Source organism: Channa argus, unplaced genomic scaffold (assembly GCF_033026475.1).
Source record: "Channa argus isolate prfri unplaced genomic scaffold, Channa argus male v1.0 Contig092, whole genome shotgun sequence".
NCBI classification, from domain to species: Eukaryota; Metazoa; Chordata; class Actinopteri; order Anabantiformes; family Channidae; genus Channa; species Channa argus.
Window position 1 is genome coordinate 36,001 of NW_027125311.1, and position 20,386 is coordinate 56,386.

The following is a 20,386-nucleotide window of genomic DNA, read 5'->3' on the forward strand; positions in this document are numbered from 1 at the left end:
AAGAAAGTGTCAAACAAAACATGACACTACAACTCAGGGCGAACTAAGGCCAACATAATAAACAAAATAAGCCATTTCCCACAGAAAGTGCTAGCTAGCCTGATAGAAATAAACAAACCAAAAGACAGTCGCTAACCCTAACTCCCTAATGTGAAAACAGTCCAAAGAAAATGGCAGTTCACCCCTACAGATTTAATACTATTTACAAAATATACAATTTATAAACAAAACCACGGCACAAAACCTAACAATTCAAAAATGCTAAATAAGGTTTGGAAACCAAGAACAGCAAACAGGTGCTGCTGCCAGAAAGAGCCTCGTTAGCTGTTGGGAACCGTACTTTTAAAACTCCAGGAAGTGTAGGATGGACCAATCAGCTTCCTGTACTGCCCCCCAATCCGGCCAATCAGGCAGGGCACCTATAAGAACAAGAAAATAAAAACAACACATATGGCCAGGACCGTAACATGGTCTACTAGTAATGAAGCACGATGGTTGACAAACCAATAAAGTAGCAAAACAGCAATGAAAGAACAAAATTTGATGAAAATATAGAACAATTTCTATGAATAAATAGGCAGTAAAACCAGCTTGTGCTGCCCGTAAACCCAAGCAAAAAAGCTTACAGCACCTGGTATTCCCAGGCGGTCTTCCTACCAAGTACTAACCAGGCCCGGCTCTATTTGGCTGCCGAGATCGGACGAGATCGGGCGCTTAGAGAGCGGTGTGGCCGTAAGCTGCATTTGACATCATCAACAGCTCTTAAAAACGCTGGAGAAGCAGAATGCATGACACTTGCTAAGAAGAAGATAAATGTGGCAAAGTACAAAGTACTATAACTGTACTGGTCTGTTACGCCCCTGTCTAGGGGGTCAGGGTGCAACATACAAAGATAAATTAGCATGTTCCCTCTCCGATCCCCAAACCAAAATCCAGGATCGAGATGTTCCAACAGAATGATATTTATTTTAAACGAAAGAAAGTGTCAAACAAAACATGACACTACAACTCAGGGCGAACCAAGGCCAACATAATAAACAAAATAAGCCATTTCCCACAGAAAGTGCTAGCTAGCCTGATAGAAATAAACAAACCAAAAGACAGTCGCTAACCCTAACTCCCTAATGTGAAAACAGTCCAAAGAAAATGGCAGTTCACCCCTACAGATTTAATACCATTTACAAAATATACAATTTATAAACAAAACCACGGCACAAAACCTAACAATTCAAAAATGCTAAATAAGGTTTGGAAACCAAGAACAGCAAACAGGTGCTGATGCCAGAAAGAGCCTCGCTAGCTGTTGGGAACCGTACTTTTAAAACTCCAGGAAGTGTAGGATGGACCAATCAGCTTCCTGTACTTCCCCCAAATCCGGCCAATCAGGCAGGGCACCTATAAGAACAACAAAATAAAAACAACACATATGGCCAGGACCGTAACATGGTCTACTAGTAATGAAGCACGATGGTTGACAAACCAATAAAGTAGCAAAACAGCAATGAAAGAACAAAATTTGATGAAAATATAGAACAATTTCTATGAATAAATAGGCAGTAACACCAGCTTGTGCTGCCCGTAAACCCAAGCAAAAAAGCTTACAGCACCTGGTATTCCCAGGCGGTCTTCCTACCAAGTACTAACCAGGCCCGGCTCTATTTGGCTGCCGAGATCGGACGAGATCGGGCGCTTAGAGAGCGGTGTGGCCGTAAGCTGCAGTTGACATCATCAACAGCTCTTAAAAACGCTAGAGAAGCAGAATGCATGAAACTTGCTAAGAAGAAGATAAATGTGTCAAAGTACAAAGTACTATAACTGTACTGGTCTGTTACGCCCCTGTCTAGGGGGTCAGGGTGCAACATACAAAGATAAATTAGCATGTTCCCTCTCCGATCCCCAAACCAAAATCCAGGATCGAGATGTTCCAACAGAATGATATTTATTTTAAACGAAAGAAAGTGTCAAACAAAACATGACACTACAACTCAGGGCGAACCAAGGCCAACATAATAAACAAAATAAGCCATTTCCCACAGAAAGTGCTAGCTAGCCTGATAGAAATAAACAAACCAAAAGACAGTCGCTAACCCTAACTCCCTAATGTGAAAACAAGAGAAAACAATCAAAAGAAAATGGCAGTCCACCCCTACAGATTTAATACTATTTACAAAATATACAATTTATAAACAAAACCACGGCACAAAACCTAACAATTCAAAAATGCTAAATAAGGTTTGGAAAGCAAGAACAGAAAACAGGTGCTGCTGCCAGAAAGAGCCTCGCTAGCTGTTGGGAACCGTACTTTTAAAACTCCAGGAAGTGTAGGATGGACCAATCAGCTTCCTGTACTTCCCCCAAATCCGGCCAATCAGGAAGGGCACCTATAAGAACAACAAAATAAAAACAACACATATGGCCAGGACCGTAACATGGTCTACTAGTAATGAAGCACGATGGTTGACAAACCAATAAAGTAGCAAAAGAGCAATGAAAGAACAAAATTTGATGAAAATATAGAACAATTTCTATGAATAAATAGGCAGTAAAACCAGCTTGTGCTGCCCGTAAACCCAAGCAAAAAAGCTTACAGCACCTGGTATTCCCAGGCGGTCTTCCTACCAAGTACTAACCAGGCCCGGCTCTATTTGGCTGCCGAGATCGGACGAGATCGGGCGCTTAGAGAGCGGTGTGGCCGTAAGCTGCATTTGACATCATCAACAGCTCTTAAAAACGCTGGAGAAGCAGAATGCATGACACTTGCTAAGAAGAAGATAAATGTGGCAAAGTACAAAGTACTATAACTGTACTGGTCTCTTACGCCCTTGTCTAGGGGGTCAGGGTGCAACATACAAAGATAAATTAGCATGTTCCCTCTCCGATCCCCAAACCAAAATCCAGGATCGAGATGTTCCAACAGAATGATATTTATTTTAAACGAAAGAAAGTGTCAAACAAAACATGACACTACAACTCAGGGCGAACCAAGGCCAACATAATAAACAAAATAAGCCATTTCCCACAGAAAGTGCTAGCTAGCCTGATAGAAATAAACAAACCAAAAGACAGTCGCTAACCCTAACTCCCTAATGTGAAAACAAGAGAAAACAATCAAAAGAAAATGGCAGTCCACCCCTACAGATTTAATACTATTTACAAAATATACAATTTATAAACAAAACCACGGCACAAAACCTAACAATTCAAAAATGCTAAATAAGGTTTGGAAACCAAGAACAGCAAACAGGTGCTGATGCCAGAAAGAGCCTCGCTAGCTGTTGGGAACCGTACTTTTAAAACTCCAGGAAGTGTAGGATGGACCAATCAGCTTCCTGTACTTCCCCCAAATCCGGCCAATCAGGCAGGGCACCTATAAGAACAACAAAATAAAAACAACATATATGGCCAGGACCGTAACATGGTCTAATAGTAATGAAGCACGATGGTTGACAAACCAATAAAGTAGCAAAACAGCAATGAAAGAACAAAATTTGATGAAAATATAGAACAATTTCTATGAATAAATAGGCAGTAACACCAGCTTGTGCTGCCCGTAAACCCAAGCAAAAAAGCTTACAGCACCTGGTATTCCCAGGCGGTCTTCCTACCAAGTACTAACCAGGCCCGGCTCTATTTGGCTGCCGAGATCGGACGAGATCGGGCGCTTAGAGAGCGGTGTGGCCGTAAGCTGCATTTAACATCATCAACAGCTCTTAAAAACGCTGGAGAAGCAGAATGCATGACACTTGCTAAGAAGAAGATAAATGTGGCAAAGTACAAAGTACTATAACTGTACTGGTCTGTTACGCCCCTGTCTAGGGGGTCAGGGTGCAACATACAAAGATAAATTAGCATGTTCCCTCTCCGATCCCCAAACCAAAATCCAGGATCGAGATGTTCCAACAGAATGATATTTATTTTAAACGAAAGAAAGTGTCAAACAAAACATGACACTACAACTCAGGGCGAACCAAGGCCAACATAATAAACAAAATAAGCCATTTCCCACAGAAAGTGCTAGCTAGCCTGATAGAAATAAACAAACCAAAAGACAGTCGCTAACCCTAACTCCCTAATGTGAAAACAAGAGAAAACAATCAAAAGAAAATGGCTGTTCACCACTACAGATTTAATACTATTTACAAAATATACAATTTATAAACAAAACCACGGCACAAAACCTAACAATTCAAAAATGCTAAATAAGGTTTGGAAACCAAGAACAGCAAACAGGTGCTGATGCCAGAAAGAGCCTCGCTAGCTGTTGGGAACCGTACTTTTAAAACTCCAGGAAGTGTAGGATGGACCAATCAGCTTCCTGTACTTCCCCCAAATCCGGCCAATCAGGCAGGGCACCTATAAGAACAACAAAATAAAAACAACACATATGGCCAGGACCGTAACATGGTCTACTAGTAATGAAGCACGATGGTTGACAAACCAATAAAGTAGCAAAACAGCAATGAAAGAACAAAATTTGATGAAAATATAGAACAATTTCTATGAATAAATAGGCAGTAAAACCAGCTTGTGCTGCCCGTAAACCCAAGCAAAAAAGCTTACAGCACCTGGTATTCCCAGGCGGTCTTCCTACCAAGTACTAACCAGGCCCGGCTCTATTTGGCTGCCGAGATCGGACGAGATCGGGCGCTTAGAGAGCGGTGTGGCCGTAAGCTGCATTTGACATCATCAACAGCTCTTAAAAACGCTGGAGAAGCAGAATGCATGACACTTGCTAAGAAGAAGATAAATGTGGCAAAGTACAAAGTACTATAACTGTACTGGTCTGTTACGCCCCTGTCTAGGGGGTCAGGGTGCAACATACAAAGATAAATTAGCATGTTCCCTCTCCGATCCCCAAACCAAAATCCAGGATCGAGATGTTCCAACAGAATGATATTTATTTTAAACGAAAGAAAGTGTCAAACAAAACATGACACTACAACTCAGGGCGAACCAAGGCCAACATAATAAACAAAATAAGCCATTTCCCACAGAAAGTGCTAGCTAGCCTGATAGAAATAAACAAACCAAAAGACAGTCGCTAACCCTAACTCCCTAATGTGAAAACAGTCCAAAGAAAATGGCAGTTCACCCCTACAGATTTAATACCATTTACAAAATATACAATTTATAAACAAAACCACGGCACAAAACCTAACAATTCAAAAATGCTAAATAAGGTTTGGAAACCAAGAACAGCAAACAGGTGCTGATGCCAGAAAGAGCCTCGCTAGCTGTTGGGAACCGTACTTTTAAAACTCCAGGAAGTGTAGGATGGACCAATCAGCTTCCTGTACTTCCCCCAAATCCGGCCAATCAGGCAGGGCACCTATAAGAACAACAAAATAAAAACAACACATATGGCCAGGACCGTAACATGGTCTACTAGTAATGAAGCACGATGGTTGACAAACCAATAAAGTAGCAAAACAGCAATGAAAGAACAAAATTTGATGAAAATATAGAACAATTTCTATGAATAAATAGGCAGTAACACCAGCTTGTGCTGCCCGTAAACCCAAGCAAAAAAGCTTACAGCACCTGGTATTCCCAGGCGGTCTTCCTACCAAGTACTAACCAGGCCCGGCTCTATTTGGCTGCCGAGATCGGACGAGATCGGGCGCTTAGAGAGCGGTGTGGCCGTAAGCTGCAGTTGACATCATCAACAGCTCTTAAAAACGCTAGAGAAGCAGAATGCATGAAACTTGCTAAGAAGAAGATAAATGTGTCAAAGTACAAAGTACTATAACTGTACTGGTCTGTTACGCCCCTGTCTAGGGGGTCAGGGTGCAACATACAAAGATAAATTAGCATGTTCCCTCTCCGATCCCCAAACCAAAATCCAGGATCGAGATGTTCCAACAGAATGATATTTATTTTAAACGAAAGAAAGTGTCAAACAAAACATGACACTACAACTCAGGGCGAACCAAGGCCAACATAATAAACAAAATAAGCCATTTCCCACAGAAAGTGCTAGCTAGCCTGATAGAAATAAACAAACCAAAAGACAGTCGCTAACCCTAACTCCCTAATGTGAAAACAAGAGAAAACAATCAAAAGAAAATGGCAGTCCACCCCTACAGATTTAATACTATTTACAAAATATACAATTTATAAACAAAACCACGGCACAAAACCTAACAATTCAAAAATGCTAAATAAGGTTTGGAAAGCAAGAACAGAAAACAGGTGCTGCTGCCAGAAAGAGCCTCGCTAGCTGTTGGGAACCGTACTTTTAAAACTCCAGGAAGTGTAGGATGGACCAATCAGCTTCCTGTACTTCCCCCAAATCCGGCCAATCAGGAAGGGCACCTATAAGAACAACAAAATAAAAACAACACATATGGCCAGGACCGTAACATGGTCTACTAGTAATGAAGCACGATGGTTGACAAACCAATAAAGTAGCAAAAGAGCAATGAAAGAACAAAATTTGATGAAAATATAGAACAATTTCTATGAATAAATAGGCAGTAAAACCAGCTTGTGCTGCCCGTAAACCCAAGCAAAAAAGCTTACAGCACCTGGTATTCCCAGGCGGTCTTCCTACCAAGTACTAACCAGGCCCGGCTCTATTTGGCTGCCGAGATCGGACGAGATCGGGCGCTTAGAGAGCGGTGTGGCCGTAAGCTGCATTTGACATCATCAACAGCTCTTAAAAACGCTGGAGAAGCAGAATGCATGACACTTGCTAAGAAGAAGATAAATGTGGCAAAGTACAAAGTACTATAACTGTACTGGTCTCTTACGCCCTTGTCTAGGGGGTCAGGGTGCAACATACAAAGATAAATTAGCATGTTCCCTCTCCGATCCCCAAACCAAAATCCAGGATCGAGATGTTCCAACAGAATGATATTTATTTTAAACGAAAGAAAGTGTCAAACAAAACATGACACTACAACTCAGGGCGAACCAAGGCCAACATAATAAACAAAATAAGCCATTTCCCACAGAAAGTGCTAGCTAGCCTGATAGAAATAAACAAACCAAAAGACAGTCGCTAACCCTAACTCCCTAATGTGAAAACAAGAGAAAACAATCAAAAGAAAATGGCAGTCCACCCCTACAGATTTAATACTATTTACAAAATATACAATTTATAAACAAAACCACGGCACAAAACCTAACAATTCAAAAATGCTAAATAAGGTTTGGAAACCAAGAACAGCAAACAGGTGCTGATGCCAGAAAGAGCCTCGCTAGCTGTTGGGAACCGTACTTTTAAAACTCCAGGAAGTGTAGGATGGACCAATCAGCTTCCTGTACTTCCCCCAAATCCGGCCAATCAGGCAGGGCACCTATAAGAACAACAAAATAAAAACAACATATATGGCCAGGACCGTAACATGGTCTAATAGTAATGAAGCACGATGGTTGACAAACCAATAAAGTAGCAAAACAGCAATGAAAGAACAAAATTTGATGAAAATATAGAACAATTTCTATGAATAAATAGGCAGTAACACCAGCTTGTGCTGCCCGTAAACCCAAGCAAAAAAGCTTACAGCACCTGGTATTCCCAGGCGGTCTTCCTACCAAGTACTAACCAGGCCCGGCTCTATTTGGCTGCCGAGATCGGACGAGATCGGGCGCTTAGAGAGCGGTGTGGCCGTAAGCTGCATTTAACATCATCAACAGCTCTTAAAAACGCTGGAGAAGCAGAATGCATGACACTTGCTAAGAAGAAGATAAATGTGGCAAAGTACAAAGTACTATAACTGTACTGGTCTGTTACGCCCCTGTCTAGGGGGTCAGGGTGCAACATACAAAGATAAATTAGCATGTTCCCTCTCCGATCCCCAAACCAAAATCCAGGATCGAGATGTTCCAACAGAATGATATTTATTTTAAACGAAAGAAAGTGTCAAACAAAACATGACACTACAACTCAGGGCGAACCAAGGCCAACATAATAAACAAAATAAGCCATTTCCCACAGAAAGTGCTAGCTAGCCTGATAGAAATAAACAAACCAAAAGACAGTCGCTAACCCTAACTCCCTAATGTGAAAACAAGAGAAAACAATCAAAAGAAAATGGCTGTTCACCACTACAGATTTAATACTATTTACAAAATATACAATTTATAAACAAAACCACGGCACAAAACCTAACAATTCAAAAATGCTAAATAAGGTTTGGAAACCAAGAACAGCAAACAGGTGCTGATGCCAGAAAGAGCCTCGCTAGCTGTTGGGAACCGTACTTTTAAAACTCCAGGAAGTGTAGGATGGACCAATCAGCTTCCTGTACTTCCCCCAAATCCGGCCAATCAGGCAGGGCACCTATAAGAACAACAAAATAAAAACAACACATATGGCCAGGACCGTAACATGGTCTACTAGTAATGAAGCACGATGGTTGACAGACCAATAAAGTAGCAAAACAGCAATGACAGAACAAAATTTGATGAAAATATAGAACAATTTGTATGAATAAATAGGCAGTAACACCAGCTACTGCTGCCCGTAAACCCAAGCAAAAAAGCTTACAGCACCTGGTATTCCCAGGCGGTTTTCCTACCAAGTACTAACCAGGCCCAGCTCTATTTGGCTGCCGAGATCGGGCGCTTAGAGAGCGGTGTGGCCGTAAGGTGCATTTGACATCATCAACAGCTCTTAAAAACGCTGGAGAAGCAGAATGCATGACACTTGCTAAGAAGAAGATAAATGTGGCAAAGTACAAAGTACTATAACTGTACTGGTCTGTTACGCCCCTGTCTAGGCTGTGGAACAAGATGGCGGCGCGGCAGTAGCTCGCAGCGGCCTCTCCGGATCCAACAAATGGTGTTTTTGCCGTATTTAGCCAGACCCTTTACAGTACATGGACACCACAGTCAGCTGTGTTCATGTTTACGACCACCAGACATTGCTGCGGCACAGGGTTCATACATACAATAATCTGCACGAGGAAGTAATTGGTAACCTTCGCGACCTCGGCTTGCTACGACCCCAGCGACAAATACCAGGCCCCCAGCCCTCGGTGTCACCTGACGCCGGTGGCCAGGTGAGGGGACGTCGGAAGCGCTGCTCGAGGAAGCGGAAGCGCGGCAAGCGGGCGGGTGTCCGTGCTAGGCTAAATGCTAACCCTAGCCGGCCGGCTCTACCGTCCATTCTCCTCTCCAACGTCTGCTCCCTGGACAATAAACTAGACTACATCCGACTCCAGCGGACCACGCCGCGAGAATTCAGAGACTGCTGCATCTTTGTTTTCACGGAGACGTGGCTCAGTGACAGAGTTCCGGAAGCCGCCATCCAGCTAGACGGGCTAACCGTGTTTCGCGCCGACAGAAACGCTGCTCTGTGCGGTAAGACTCGCGGTGGTGGCGTGTGTGTTTACATCAACACGGAGTGGTGCAAGAACTCTGTGCTTGTCTCACGTTTCTGCTCATCGCTAGTGGAGTTTGTGACTGTTAGATGCAGACCGTTCTATTTACCACGGGAATTCACCACTGTTTTCATTGTCGGAGTGTACATTCCCCCCAGCGCTAATGCTAAGGAGGCACTGTGTGAACTCTACGGTGCTATTAGCGACCTGCAGAACGCTCACCCCGACGGACTGTTTATTATTGCCGGAGATTTCAACCATGCGAATCTCAGGACTGTGCTCCCTAAACTTCATCAGCATGTGGACTTTGCAACGAGAGGAGGGAACACGCTGGATCTTGTTTACACAAACATCCCCGGCGCGTATCGTGCGGAGCCCCGCCCCCATCTCGGCTACTCAGACCACATCTCGGTTATGCTAATTCCAGCATACAGACCGCTCGTCAGACGCTCTAAACCGGTTCTGAAACAGGTGAAAACCTGGCCAGCAGGAGCTACTTCTGCTCTTCAAGACTGTTTTGAGTGCACTGACTGGGACATGTTTAGGGAGGCCGCAACCAACGGCGATTCCATCAACTTGGAGGAATACACGTCAACAGTAACCAGCTACATCAGCAAGTGCGTTGACGATGTGACCATCTCCAAGACCATCACTACACGCTCCAACAGGAAGCCGTGGATAAATGCCAATGTGTGTGCGCTGCTGAAACAAAGAGACGCTGCCTTCAGAACAGGGGACAAGACGGCCTTGAGAACAGCAAGGGCCAAACTGTCCCGTGCCATTAGAGAGGCAAAGCGCGCACACTCAAAGAAAATCCACGACCACTTCGAAGACAGCGGAGACACCCGGCGCATGTGGCAGGGCATCCAGGCGATCACGAACTACAAGACAACTTCACCTGATTGTGACCGCGACGCCTCCCTCCCAGATGCGCTGAACCACTTCTACGCCCGGTTTGAGGCACAGAACAACGTGAAGGCGAGGAAGTCCACTCCACCTCCCAGTGACCAGGTGCTCTGTCTAACCACAGCTGAAGTGAGGAAAACTCTATGCAGAGTTAACCCACGGAAGTCTGCTGGACCAGACAACATTCCTGGCAGAGTGCTCAGGGAGTGCGCAGAACAGCTAGCGGATGTCTTCACAGACATCTTCAACATCTCCCTGAGCAGCAACGTTGTTCCTACGTGCCTCAAGGCAACAACCATCGTGCCTGTACCTAAGAAGTCTACTGTCTCCTGCCTCAATGACTACCGTCCCGTCGCGCTCACACCCATCGTGATGAAGTGCTTCGAGAGGCTCGTCATGAGGCACATTAAGACCCAACTCCCAACCTCCCTGGACCCCATGCAGTTTGCGTATCGTCCAAATCGTTCCACGGACGATGCCATCTCCACGACCCTCCATCTGGCCCTCACCCACCTGGACAGTAAGGACTCATACGTACGAATGCTGTTCATTGACTTCAGCTCAGCATTCAACACAATCATCCCTCAGCACCTGACTGAGAAATTGAGCATACTGGGCCTGAACACCTCCCTCTGCAACTGGATTCTGGACTTCCTGACTGGGAGACCCCAGTCAGTCCGGATCGGGAACAACATCTCCAGCACCACCACACTGAGCACTGGAGCCCCTCAGGGCTGTGTGCTCAGCCCTCTGCTGTTCACTCTGCTGACGCCAGACTGTGTAGCAATGCACAGCTCAAACCACATAGTCAAGTTTGCTGATGACACGACCGTGGTGGGTTTAATCAGCAAGAACGACGAGTCAGCCTACAGAGAGGAGGTGCAACGATTAACAGCCTGGTGTGGAGCAAACAACCTGTCTCTGAACGTTGACAAAACTAAAGAGATGGTTGTGGACTTCAGGAGAGCACAGGGTGACCATTCTCCATTGATCATCGATGGATCCTCAGTGGAGATAGTCAAGAGCACCAAATTCCTTGGTGTTCATCTGGCGGACAACCTCACCTGGTCAGTCAACACCAGCTCCATCACCAAGAAGGCCCAGCAGCGTCTCTACTTCCTGAGAAGGCTGAGGAAAGCCCATCTCCCTCCCCCCATCCTGACCATGTTCTACAGAGGGACCATTGAGAGCATCCTGAGCAGCTGCATCACTGCCTGGTTTGGGAACTGCACCGTCGCGGATCGCAAGACCCTACAGAGGATAGTGAGGACAGCTGAGAAGATCATCGGAGTCTCTCTGCCCTCTATCATGCACATTTACACCACACGCTGCATCCGCAAAGCCAACCGCATTGTGGACGACCGCACACACCCATCACACACACTTTTCACACTCCTGCCATCAGGAAAGAGGTTCCGAAGCATTCGGGCCACCACATCCAGACTATGCAACAGTTTTTTCCCACAAGCCATCAGGCTCCTCAACACACAGAACTGAAATAGAACTTAAACACACTGCAAACCGAACTCAGCACATTCTCATCACTCACTACTCATCTCATTCCACCACCACTTATTTATTATTTATTTACTTTTATCATTCTACATTTACTGCACTACACTGTTTACCTGCTGTTTTTTTTTGCATATTCCAATGCAATTGCACTTTTTTTACATGCTGGACATTTAAATGCACTATACCGTTTACATGCTGCTCTTTTTTTTAACACCCCTAGCACACTTAACTGAACTGTACTGTACTGTAAAATAGTATACAGTAGGTTTACTGGTCGGCACTGTCTTGGGTCTTGTGTCTTGTGTCCTGTCCTGTGTTACTTGTGTTGTCTGTCTACACTGTACGTCTGTACTGTTTTTTCGTCTGCACTGTTTGCACTTGGTTGCACTCGATGCACTTTATTATAACTTGTGTTGTTTGTAGCACCTTGGTTCTTGGAGGAACGTTATCTCGTTTCAACTGTGTACTGTGAACAACTGTGTATAGTAGAAATGACAATAAAAGCCACTTGACTTGACTAGGGGGTCAGGGTGCAACATACAAAGATAAATTAGCATGTTCCCTCTCCGATCCCCAAACCAAAATCCAGGATCGAGATGTTCCAACAGAATGATATTTATTTTAAACGAAAGAAAGTGTCAAACAAAACATGACACTACAACTCAGGGCGAACCAAGGCCAACATAATAAACGAAATAAGCCATTTCCCAAAGAAAGTGCTAGCTAGCCTGATAGAAATAAACAAACCAAAAGACAGTCGCTAACCCTAACTCCCTAATGTGAAAACAGTCCAAAGAAAATGGCAGTTCACCCCTACAGATTTAATACTATTTATAAAATATACAATTTATAAACAAAACCACGGCACAAAACCTAACAATTCAAAAATGCTAAATAAGGTTTGGAAACCAAGAACAGCAAACAGGTGCTGATGCCAGAAAGAGCCTCGCTAGCTGTTGGGAACCGTACTTTTAAAACTCCAGGAAGTGTAGGATGGACCAATCAGCTTCCTGTACTGCCCCCCAATCCGGCCAATCAGGCAGGGCACCTATAAGAACAAGAAAATAAAAACAACACATATGGCCAGGACCGTAACATGGTCTACTAGTAATGAAGCACGATGGTTGGCAAACCAATAAAGTAGCAAAACAGCAATGACAGAACAAAATTTGATGAAAATATAGAACAATTTCTATGAATAAATAGGCAGTAACACCAGCTTGTGCTGCCCGTAAACCCAAGCAAAAAAGCTTACAGCACCTGGTATTCCCAGGCGGTCTTCCTACCAAGTACTAACCAGGCCCGGCTCTATTTGGCTGCCGAGATCGGACGAGATCGGGCGCTTAGAGAGCGGTGTGGCCGTAAGCTGCATTTGACATCATCAACAGCTCTTAAAAACGCTGGAGAAGCAGAATGCATGACACTTGCTAAGAAGAAGATAAATGTGGCAAAGTACAAAGTACTATAACTGTACTGGTCTGTTACGCCCTTGTCTAGGGGGTCAGGGTGCAACATACAAAGATAAATTAGCATGTTCCCTCTCCAATCCCCAAACCAAAATCCAGGATCGAGATGTTCCAACAGAATGATATTTATTTTAAACGAAAGAAAGTGTCAAACAAAACATGACACTACAACTCAGGGCAAACCAAGGCCAACATAATAAACAAAATAAGCCATTTCCCACAGAAAGTGCTAGCTAGCCTGATAGAAATAAACAAACCAAAAGACAGTCGCTAACCCTAACTCCCTAATGTGAAAACAGTCCAAAGAAAATGGCAGTTCACCCCTACAGATTTAATACTATTTACAAAATATACAATTTATAAACAAAACCACGGCACAAAACCTAACAATTCAAAAATGCTAAATAAGGTTTGGAAACCAAGAACAGCAAACAGGTGCTGATGCCAGAAAGAGCCTCGCTAGCTGTTGGGAACCGTACTTTTAAAACTCCAGGAAGTGTAGGATGGACCAATCAGCTTCCTGTACTGCCCCCCAATCCGGCCAATCAGGCAGGGCACCTATAAGAACAACAAAATAAAAACAACACATATGGCCAGGACCGTAACATGGTCTACTAGTAATGAAGCACGATGGTTGGCAAACCAATAAAGTAGCAAAACAGCAATGAAAGAACAAAATTTGATGAAAATATAGAACAATTTCTATGAATAAATAGGCAGTAACACCAGCTTGTGCTGCCCGTAAACCCAAGCAAAGAAGCTTACAGCACGTGGTATTCCCAGGCGGTCTTCCTACCAAGTACTAACAAGGCCCGGCCCTATTTGGCTGCCGAGATCGGACGGGATCGGGCGCTTAGAGAGCAGTGTGGCCGTAAGCTGCATTTGACATCATCAACAGCTCTTAAAAACGCTGGAGAAGCAGAATGCATGACACTTGCTAAGAAGAAGATAAATGTGGCAAAGTACAAAGTACTATAACTGTACTGGTCTGTTACGCCCCTGTCTAGGCTGTGGAACAAGATGGCGGCGCGGCAGTAGCTCGCAGCGGCCTCTCCGGATCCAACAAATGGTGTTTTTGCCGTATTTAGCCAGACCCTTTACAGTACATGGACACCACAGTCAGCTGTGTTCATGTTTACGACCGCCAGACATTGCTGCGGCACAGGGTTCATACATACAATAATCTGCACGAGGAAGTAATTGGTAACCTTCGCGACCTCGGCTTGCTACGACCCCAGCGACAAATACCAGGCCCCCAGCCCTCGGTGTCACCTGACGCCGGTGGCCAGGTGAGGGGACGTCGGAAGCGCTGCTCGAGGAAGCGGAAGCGAGGCAAGCGGGCGGGTGTCCGTGCTAGGCTAAATGCTAACCCTAGCCGGCCGGCTCTACCGTCCATTCTCCTCTCCAACGTCTGCTCCCTGGACAATAAACTAGACTACATCCGACTCCAGCGGACCACGCGGCGAGAATTCAGAGACTGCTGCATCTTTGTTTTCACGGAGACGTGGCTCAGTGACAGAGTTCCGGAAGCCGCCATCCAGCTAGACGGGCTAACTGTGTTTCGCGCCGACAGAAACGCTGCTCTGTGCGGTAAGACTCGCGGTGGTGGCGTGTGTGTTTACATCAACACGGAGTGGTGCAAGAACTCTGTGCTTGTCTCACGTTTCTGCTCATCGCTAGTGGAGTTTGTGACTGTTAGATGCAGACCGTTCTATTTACCACGGGAATTCACCACTGTTTTCATTGTCGGAGTGTACATTCCCCCCAGCGCTAATGCTAAGGAGGCACTGTGTGAACTCTACGGTGCTATTAGCGACCTGCAGAACGCTCACCCCGACGGACTGTTTATTATTGCCGGAGATTTCAACCATGCGAATCTCAGGACTGTGCTCCCTAAACTTCATCAGCATGTGGACTTTGCAACGAGAGGAGGGAACACGCTGGATCTTGTTTACACAAACATCCCCGGCGCGTATCGTGCGGAGCCCCGCCCCCATCTCGGCTACTCAGACCACATCTCGGTTATGCTAATTCCAGCATACAGACCGCTCGTCAGACGCTCTAAACCGGTTCTGAAACAGGTGAAAACCTGGCCAGCAGGAGCTACTTCTGCTCTTCAAGACTGTTTTGAGTGCACTGACTGGGACATGTTTAGGGAGGCCGCAACCAACGGCGATTCCATCAACTTGGAGGAATACACGTCAACAGTAACCAGCTACATCAGCAAGTGCGTTGACGATGTGACCATCTCCAAGACCATCACTACACGCTCCAACAGGAAGCCGTGGATAAATGCCAATGTGTGTGCGCTGCTGAAACAAAGAGACGCTGCCTTCAGAACAGGGGACAAGACGGCCTTGAGAACAGCAAGGGCCAAACTGTCCCGTGCCATTAGAGAGGCAAAGCGCGCACACTCAAAGAAAATCCACGACCACTTCGAAGACAGCGGAGACACCCGGCGCATGTGGCAGGGCATCCAGGCGATCACGAACTACAAGACAACTTCACCTGATTGTGACCGCGACGCCTCCCTCCCAGATGCGCTGAACCACTTCTACGCCCGGTTTGAGGCACAGAACAACGTGAAGGCGAGGAAGTCCACTCCACCTCCCAGTGACCAGGTGCTCTGTCTAACCACAGCTGAAGTGAGGAAAACTCTATGCAGAGTTAACCCACGGAAGTCTGCTGGACCAGACAACATTCCTGGCAGAGTGCTCAGGGAGTGCGCAGAACAGCTAGCGGATGTCTTCACAGACATCTTCAACATCTCCCTGAGCAGCAACGTTGTTCCTACGTGCCTCAAGGCAACGACCATCGTGCCTGTGCCTAAGAAGTCTACTGTCTCCTGCCTCAATGACTACCGTCCCGTCGCGCTCACACCCATCGTGATGAAGTGCTTCGAGAGGCTCGTCATGAGGCACATTAAGACCCAACTTCCAACCTCCCTGGACCCCATGCAGTTTGCGTATCGTCCAAATCGTTCCACGGACGATGCCATCTCCACGACCCTCCATCTGGCCCTCACCCACCTGGACAGTAAGGACTCATACGTACGAATGCTGTTCATTGACTTCAGCTCAGCATTCAACACAATCATCCCTCAGCACCTGACTGAGAAATTGAGCATACTGGGCCTGAACACCTCCCTCTGCAACTGGATTCTGGACTTCCTGACTGGGAGACCCCAGTCAGTCCGGATCGGGAACAACATCTCCAGCACCACCACACTGAGCACTGGAGCCCCTCAGGGCTGTGTGCTCAGCCCTCTGCTGTTCACTCTGCTGACGCACGACTGTGTAGCAATGCACAGCTCAAACCACATAGTCAAGTTTGCTGATGACACGACCGTGGTGGGTTTAATCAGCAAGAACGACGAGTCAGCCTACAGAGAGGAGGTGCAACGATTAACAGCCTGGTGTGGAGCAAACAACCTGTCTCTGAACGTTGACAAAACTAAAGAGATGGTTGTGGACTTCAGGAGAGCACAGGGTGACCATTCTCCATTGATCATCGATGGATCCTCAGTGGAGATAGTCAAGAGCACCAAATTCCTTGGTGTTCATCTGGCGGACAACCTCACCTGGTCAGTCAACACCAGCTCCATCACCAAGAAGGCCCAGCAGCGTCTCTACTTCCTGAGAAGGCTGAGGAAAGCCCATCTCCCTCCCCCCATCCTGACCATGTTCTACAGAGGGACCATTGAGAGCATCCTGAGCAGCTGCATCACTGCCTGGTTTGGGAACTGCACCGTCGCGGATCGCAAGACCCTACAGAGGATAGTGAGGACAGCTGAGAAGATCATCGGAGTCTCTCTGCCCTCTATCATGCACATTTACACCACACGCTGCATCCGCAAAGCCAACAGCATTGTGGACGACCGCACACACCCATCACACACACTCTTCACACTCCTGCCATCAGGAAAGAGGTTCCGAAGCATTCGGGCCACCACATCCAGACTATGCAACAGTTTTTTCCCACAAGCCATCAGGCTCCTCAACACACAGAACTGAAATAGAACTTAAACACACTGCAAACCGAACTCAGCACATTCTCATCACTCACTACTCATCTCATTCCACCACCACTTATTTATTATTTATTTACTTTTATCATTCTACATTTACTGCACTACACTGTTTACCTGCTGTTTTTTTTTGCACATTCCAATGCAATTGCACTTTTTTTACATGCTGGACATTTAAATGCACTATACCGTTTACATGCTGCTCTTTTTTTTAACACCCCTAGCACACTTAACTGAACTGTACTGTACTGTAAAATAGTATACAGTAGGTTTACTGGTCGGCACTGTCTTGGGTCTTGTGTCTTGTGTCCTGTCCTGTGTTACTTGTGTTGTCTGTCTACACTGTACGTCTGTACTGTTTTTTCGTCTGCACTGTTTGCACTTGGTTGCACTCGATGCACTTTATTATAACTTGTGTTGTTTGTAGCACCTTGGTTCTTGGAGGAACGTTATCTCGTTTCAACTGTGTACTGTGAACAACTGTGTATAGTAGAAATGACAATAAAAGCCACTTGACTTGACTAGGGGGTCAGGGTGCAACATACAAAGATAAATTAGCATGTTCCCTCTCCGATCCCCAAACCAAAATCCAGGATCGAGATGTTCCAACAGAATGATATTTATTTTAAACGAAAGAAAGTGTCAAACAAAACATGACACTACAACTCAGGGCGAACCAAGGCCAACATAATAAACAAAATAAGCCATTTCCCACAGAAAGTGCTAGCTAGCCTGATAGAAATAAACAAACCAAAAGACAGTCGCTAACCCTAACTCCCTAATGTGAAAACAAGAGAAAACAATCAAAAGAAAATGGCAGTCCACCCCTACAGATTTAATACTATTTACAAAATATACAATTTATAAACAAAACCACGGCACAAAACCTAACAATTCAAAAATGCTAAATAAGGTTTGGAAACCAAGAACAGCAAACAGGTGCTGATGCCAGAAAGAGCCTCGCTAGCTGTTGGGAACCGTACTTTTAAAACTCCAGGAAGTGTAGGATGGACCAATCAGCTTCCTGTACTGCCCCCCAATCCGGCCAATCAGGCAGGGCACCTATAAGAACAAGAAAATAAAAACAACACATATGGCCAGGACCGTAACATGGTCTACTAGTAATGAAGCACGATGGTTGGCAAACCAATAAAGTAGCAAAACAGCAATGAAAGAACAAAATTTGATGAAAATATAGAACAATTTCTATGAATAAATAGGCAGTAACACCAGCTTGTGCTGCCCGTAAACCCAAGCAAAAAAGCTTACAGCACCTGGTATTCCCAGGCGGTCTTCCTACCAAGTACTAACCAGGCCCGGCTCTATTTGGCTGCCGAGATCGGACGAGATCGGGCGCTTAGAGAGCGGTGTGGCCGTAAGCTGCATTTGACATCATCAACAGCTCTTAAAAACGCTGGAGAAGCAGAATGCATGACACTTGCTAAGAAGAAGATAAATGTGGCAAAGTACAAAGTACTATAACTGTACTGGTCTGTTACGCCCCTGTCTAGGGGGTCAGGGTGCAACATACAAAGATAAATTAGCATGTTCCCTCTCCGATCCCCAAACCAAAATCCAGGATCGAGATGTTCCAACAGAATGATATTTATTTTAAACGAAAGAAAGTGTCAAACAAAACATGACACTACAACTCAGGGCGAACCAAGGCCAACATAATAAACAAAATAAGCCATTTCCCACAGAAAGTGCTAGCTAGCCTGATAGAAATAAACAAACCAAAAGACAGTCGCTAACCCTAACTCCCTAATGTGAAAACAGTCCAAAGAAAATGGCAGTTCACCCCTACAGATTTAATACTATTTACAAAATATACAATTTATAAACAAAACCACGGCACAAAACCTAACAATTCAAAAATGCTAAATAAGGTTTGGAAAGCAAGAACAGCAAACAGGTGCTGCTGCCAGAAAGAGCCTCGCTAGCTGTTGGGAACCGTACTTTTAAAACTCCAGGAAGTGTAGGATGGACCAATCAGCTTCCTGTACTTCCCCCAAATCCGGCCAATCAGGCAGGGCACCTATAAGAACAACAAAATAAAAACAACACATATGGCCAGGACCGTAACATGGTCTACTAGTAATGAAGCACGATGGTTGACAAACCAATAAAGTAGCAAAACAGCAATGAAAGAACAAAATTTGATGAAAATATAGAACAATTTCTATGAAGAAATAGGCAGTAACACCAGCTTGTGCTGCCCGTAAACCCAAGCAAAAACGCTTACAGCACCTGGTATTCCCAGGCGGTCTTCCTACCAAGTACTAACCAGGCCCGGCTCTATTTAGCTGCCGAGATCTGACGAGATCGGGCGCTTAGAAAGCGGTGTGGCCGTAAGCTGCATTTGACATCATCAACAGCTCTTAAAAACGCTGGAGAAGCAGAATGCATGACACTTGCTAAGAAGAAGATAAATGTGGCAAAGTACAAAGTACTATAACTGTACTGGTCTGTTACGCCCCTGTCTAGGGGGTCAGGGTGCAACATACAAAGATAAATTAGCATGTTCCCTCTCCGATCCCCAAACCAAAATCCAGGATCGAGATGTTCCAACAGAATGATATTTATTTTAAACGAAAGAAAGTGTCAAACAAAACATGACACTACAACTCAGGGCGAACCAAGGCCAACATAATAAACAAAATAAGCCATTTCCCACAGAAAGTGCTAGCTAGCCTGATAGAAATAAACAAACCAAAAGACAGTCGCTAACCAACTGTGCTGTTGACTTACAGGGTACCGGTGGAAATTGGACTACTGTTGGTCGAAGACGAAGAAGAAGAGGAGGAAGGTGTGTTCGTAGGCAAAGAGAGAAGAGGAAAGCTAAGAATGTAGGACTGACAGTAGGGACTTTGAATGTTGGTACTATGACAGGGAAGGCTAGGGAGTTGATCGACATGATGCAGAGAAGGAAGGTGGACATACTGTGTGTCCAGGAGACCAGGTGGAAAGGTAGCAAGGCTAGAAGCTTAGGAGCAGGGTTCAAGTTGTTTTACCATGGGTCAGATAGGAAGAGAAATGGAGTAGGAGTTATATTGAAAGAGGATTTTGTGAGGAATGTTCTAGAGGTGAAAAGAGTATCAGACAGGTTGATGAGTCTGAAGCTGGAAGTTGAAGGGGTGATG

At 45.1% G+C, this 20,386-nt stretch overlaps 13 pseudogenes; all 13 read right to left on the minus strand.

The window, feature by feature from the left end:
* Positions 1-619: 619 nt before the first annotated feature.
* Positions 620-738, minus strand: LOC137120978 (5S ribosomal RNA; annotated as a pseudogene).
* Positions 739-1,595: 857 nt separating this feature from the next.
* Positions 1,596-1,714, minus strand: LOC137120981 (5S ribosomal RNA; annotated as a pseudogene).
* An 867-nt stretch (positions 1,715-2,581) lies between these two features.
* LOC137120945 (5S ribosomal RNA) lies at positions 2,582-2,700 on the minus strand (annotated as a pseudogene).
* Positions 2,701-3,567: 867 nt separating this feature from the next.
* On the minus strand, positions 3,568-3,686 carry LOC137120946 (5S ribosomal RNA; annotated as a pseudogene).
* Positions 3,687-4,553: 867 nt separating this feature from the next.
* LOC137120947 (5S ribosomal RNA) lies at positions 4,554-4,672 on the minus strand (annotated as a pseudogene).
* Positions 4,673-5,529: 857 nt separating this feature from the next.
* On the minus strand, positions 5,530-5,648 carry LOC137120948 (5S ribosomal RNA; annotated as a pseudogene).
* Positions 5,649-6,515: 867 nt separating this feature from the next.
* On the minus strand, positions 6,516-6,634 carry LOC137120949 (5S ribosomal RNA; annotated as a pseudogene).
* Positions 6,635-7,501: 867 nt separating this feature from the next.
* LOC137120950 (5S ribosomal RNA) lies at positions 7,502-7,620 on the minus strand (annotated as a pseudogene).
* Positions 7,621-8,487: 867 nt separating this feature from the next.
* Positions 8,488-8,596, minus strand: LOC137120980 (5S ribosomal RNA; annotated as a pseudogene).
* A 4,402-nt stretch (positions 8,597-12,998) lies between these two features.
* Positions 12,999-13,117, minus strand: LOC137120951 (5S ribosomal RNA; annotated as a pseudogene).
* Positions 13,118-13,974: 857 nt separating this feature from the next.
* LOC137120969 (5S ribosomal RNA) lies at positions 13,975-14,093 on the minus strand (annotated as a pseudogene).
* A 4,412-nt stretch (positions 14,094-18,505) lies between these two features.
* Positions 18,506-18,624, minus strand: LOC137120952 (5S ribosomal RNA; annotated as a pseudogene).
* An 857-nt stretch (positions 18,625-19,481) lies between these two features.
* On the minus strand, positions 19,482-19,600 carry LOC137120962 (5S ribosomal RNA; annotated as a pseudogene).
* Positions 19,601-20,386: the final 786 nt, after the last annotated feature.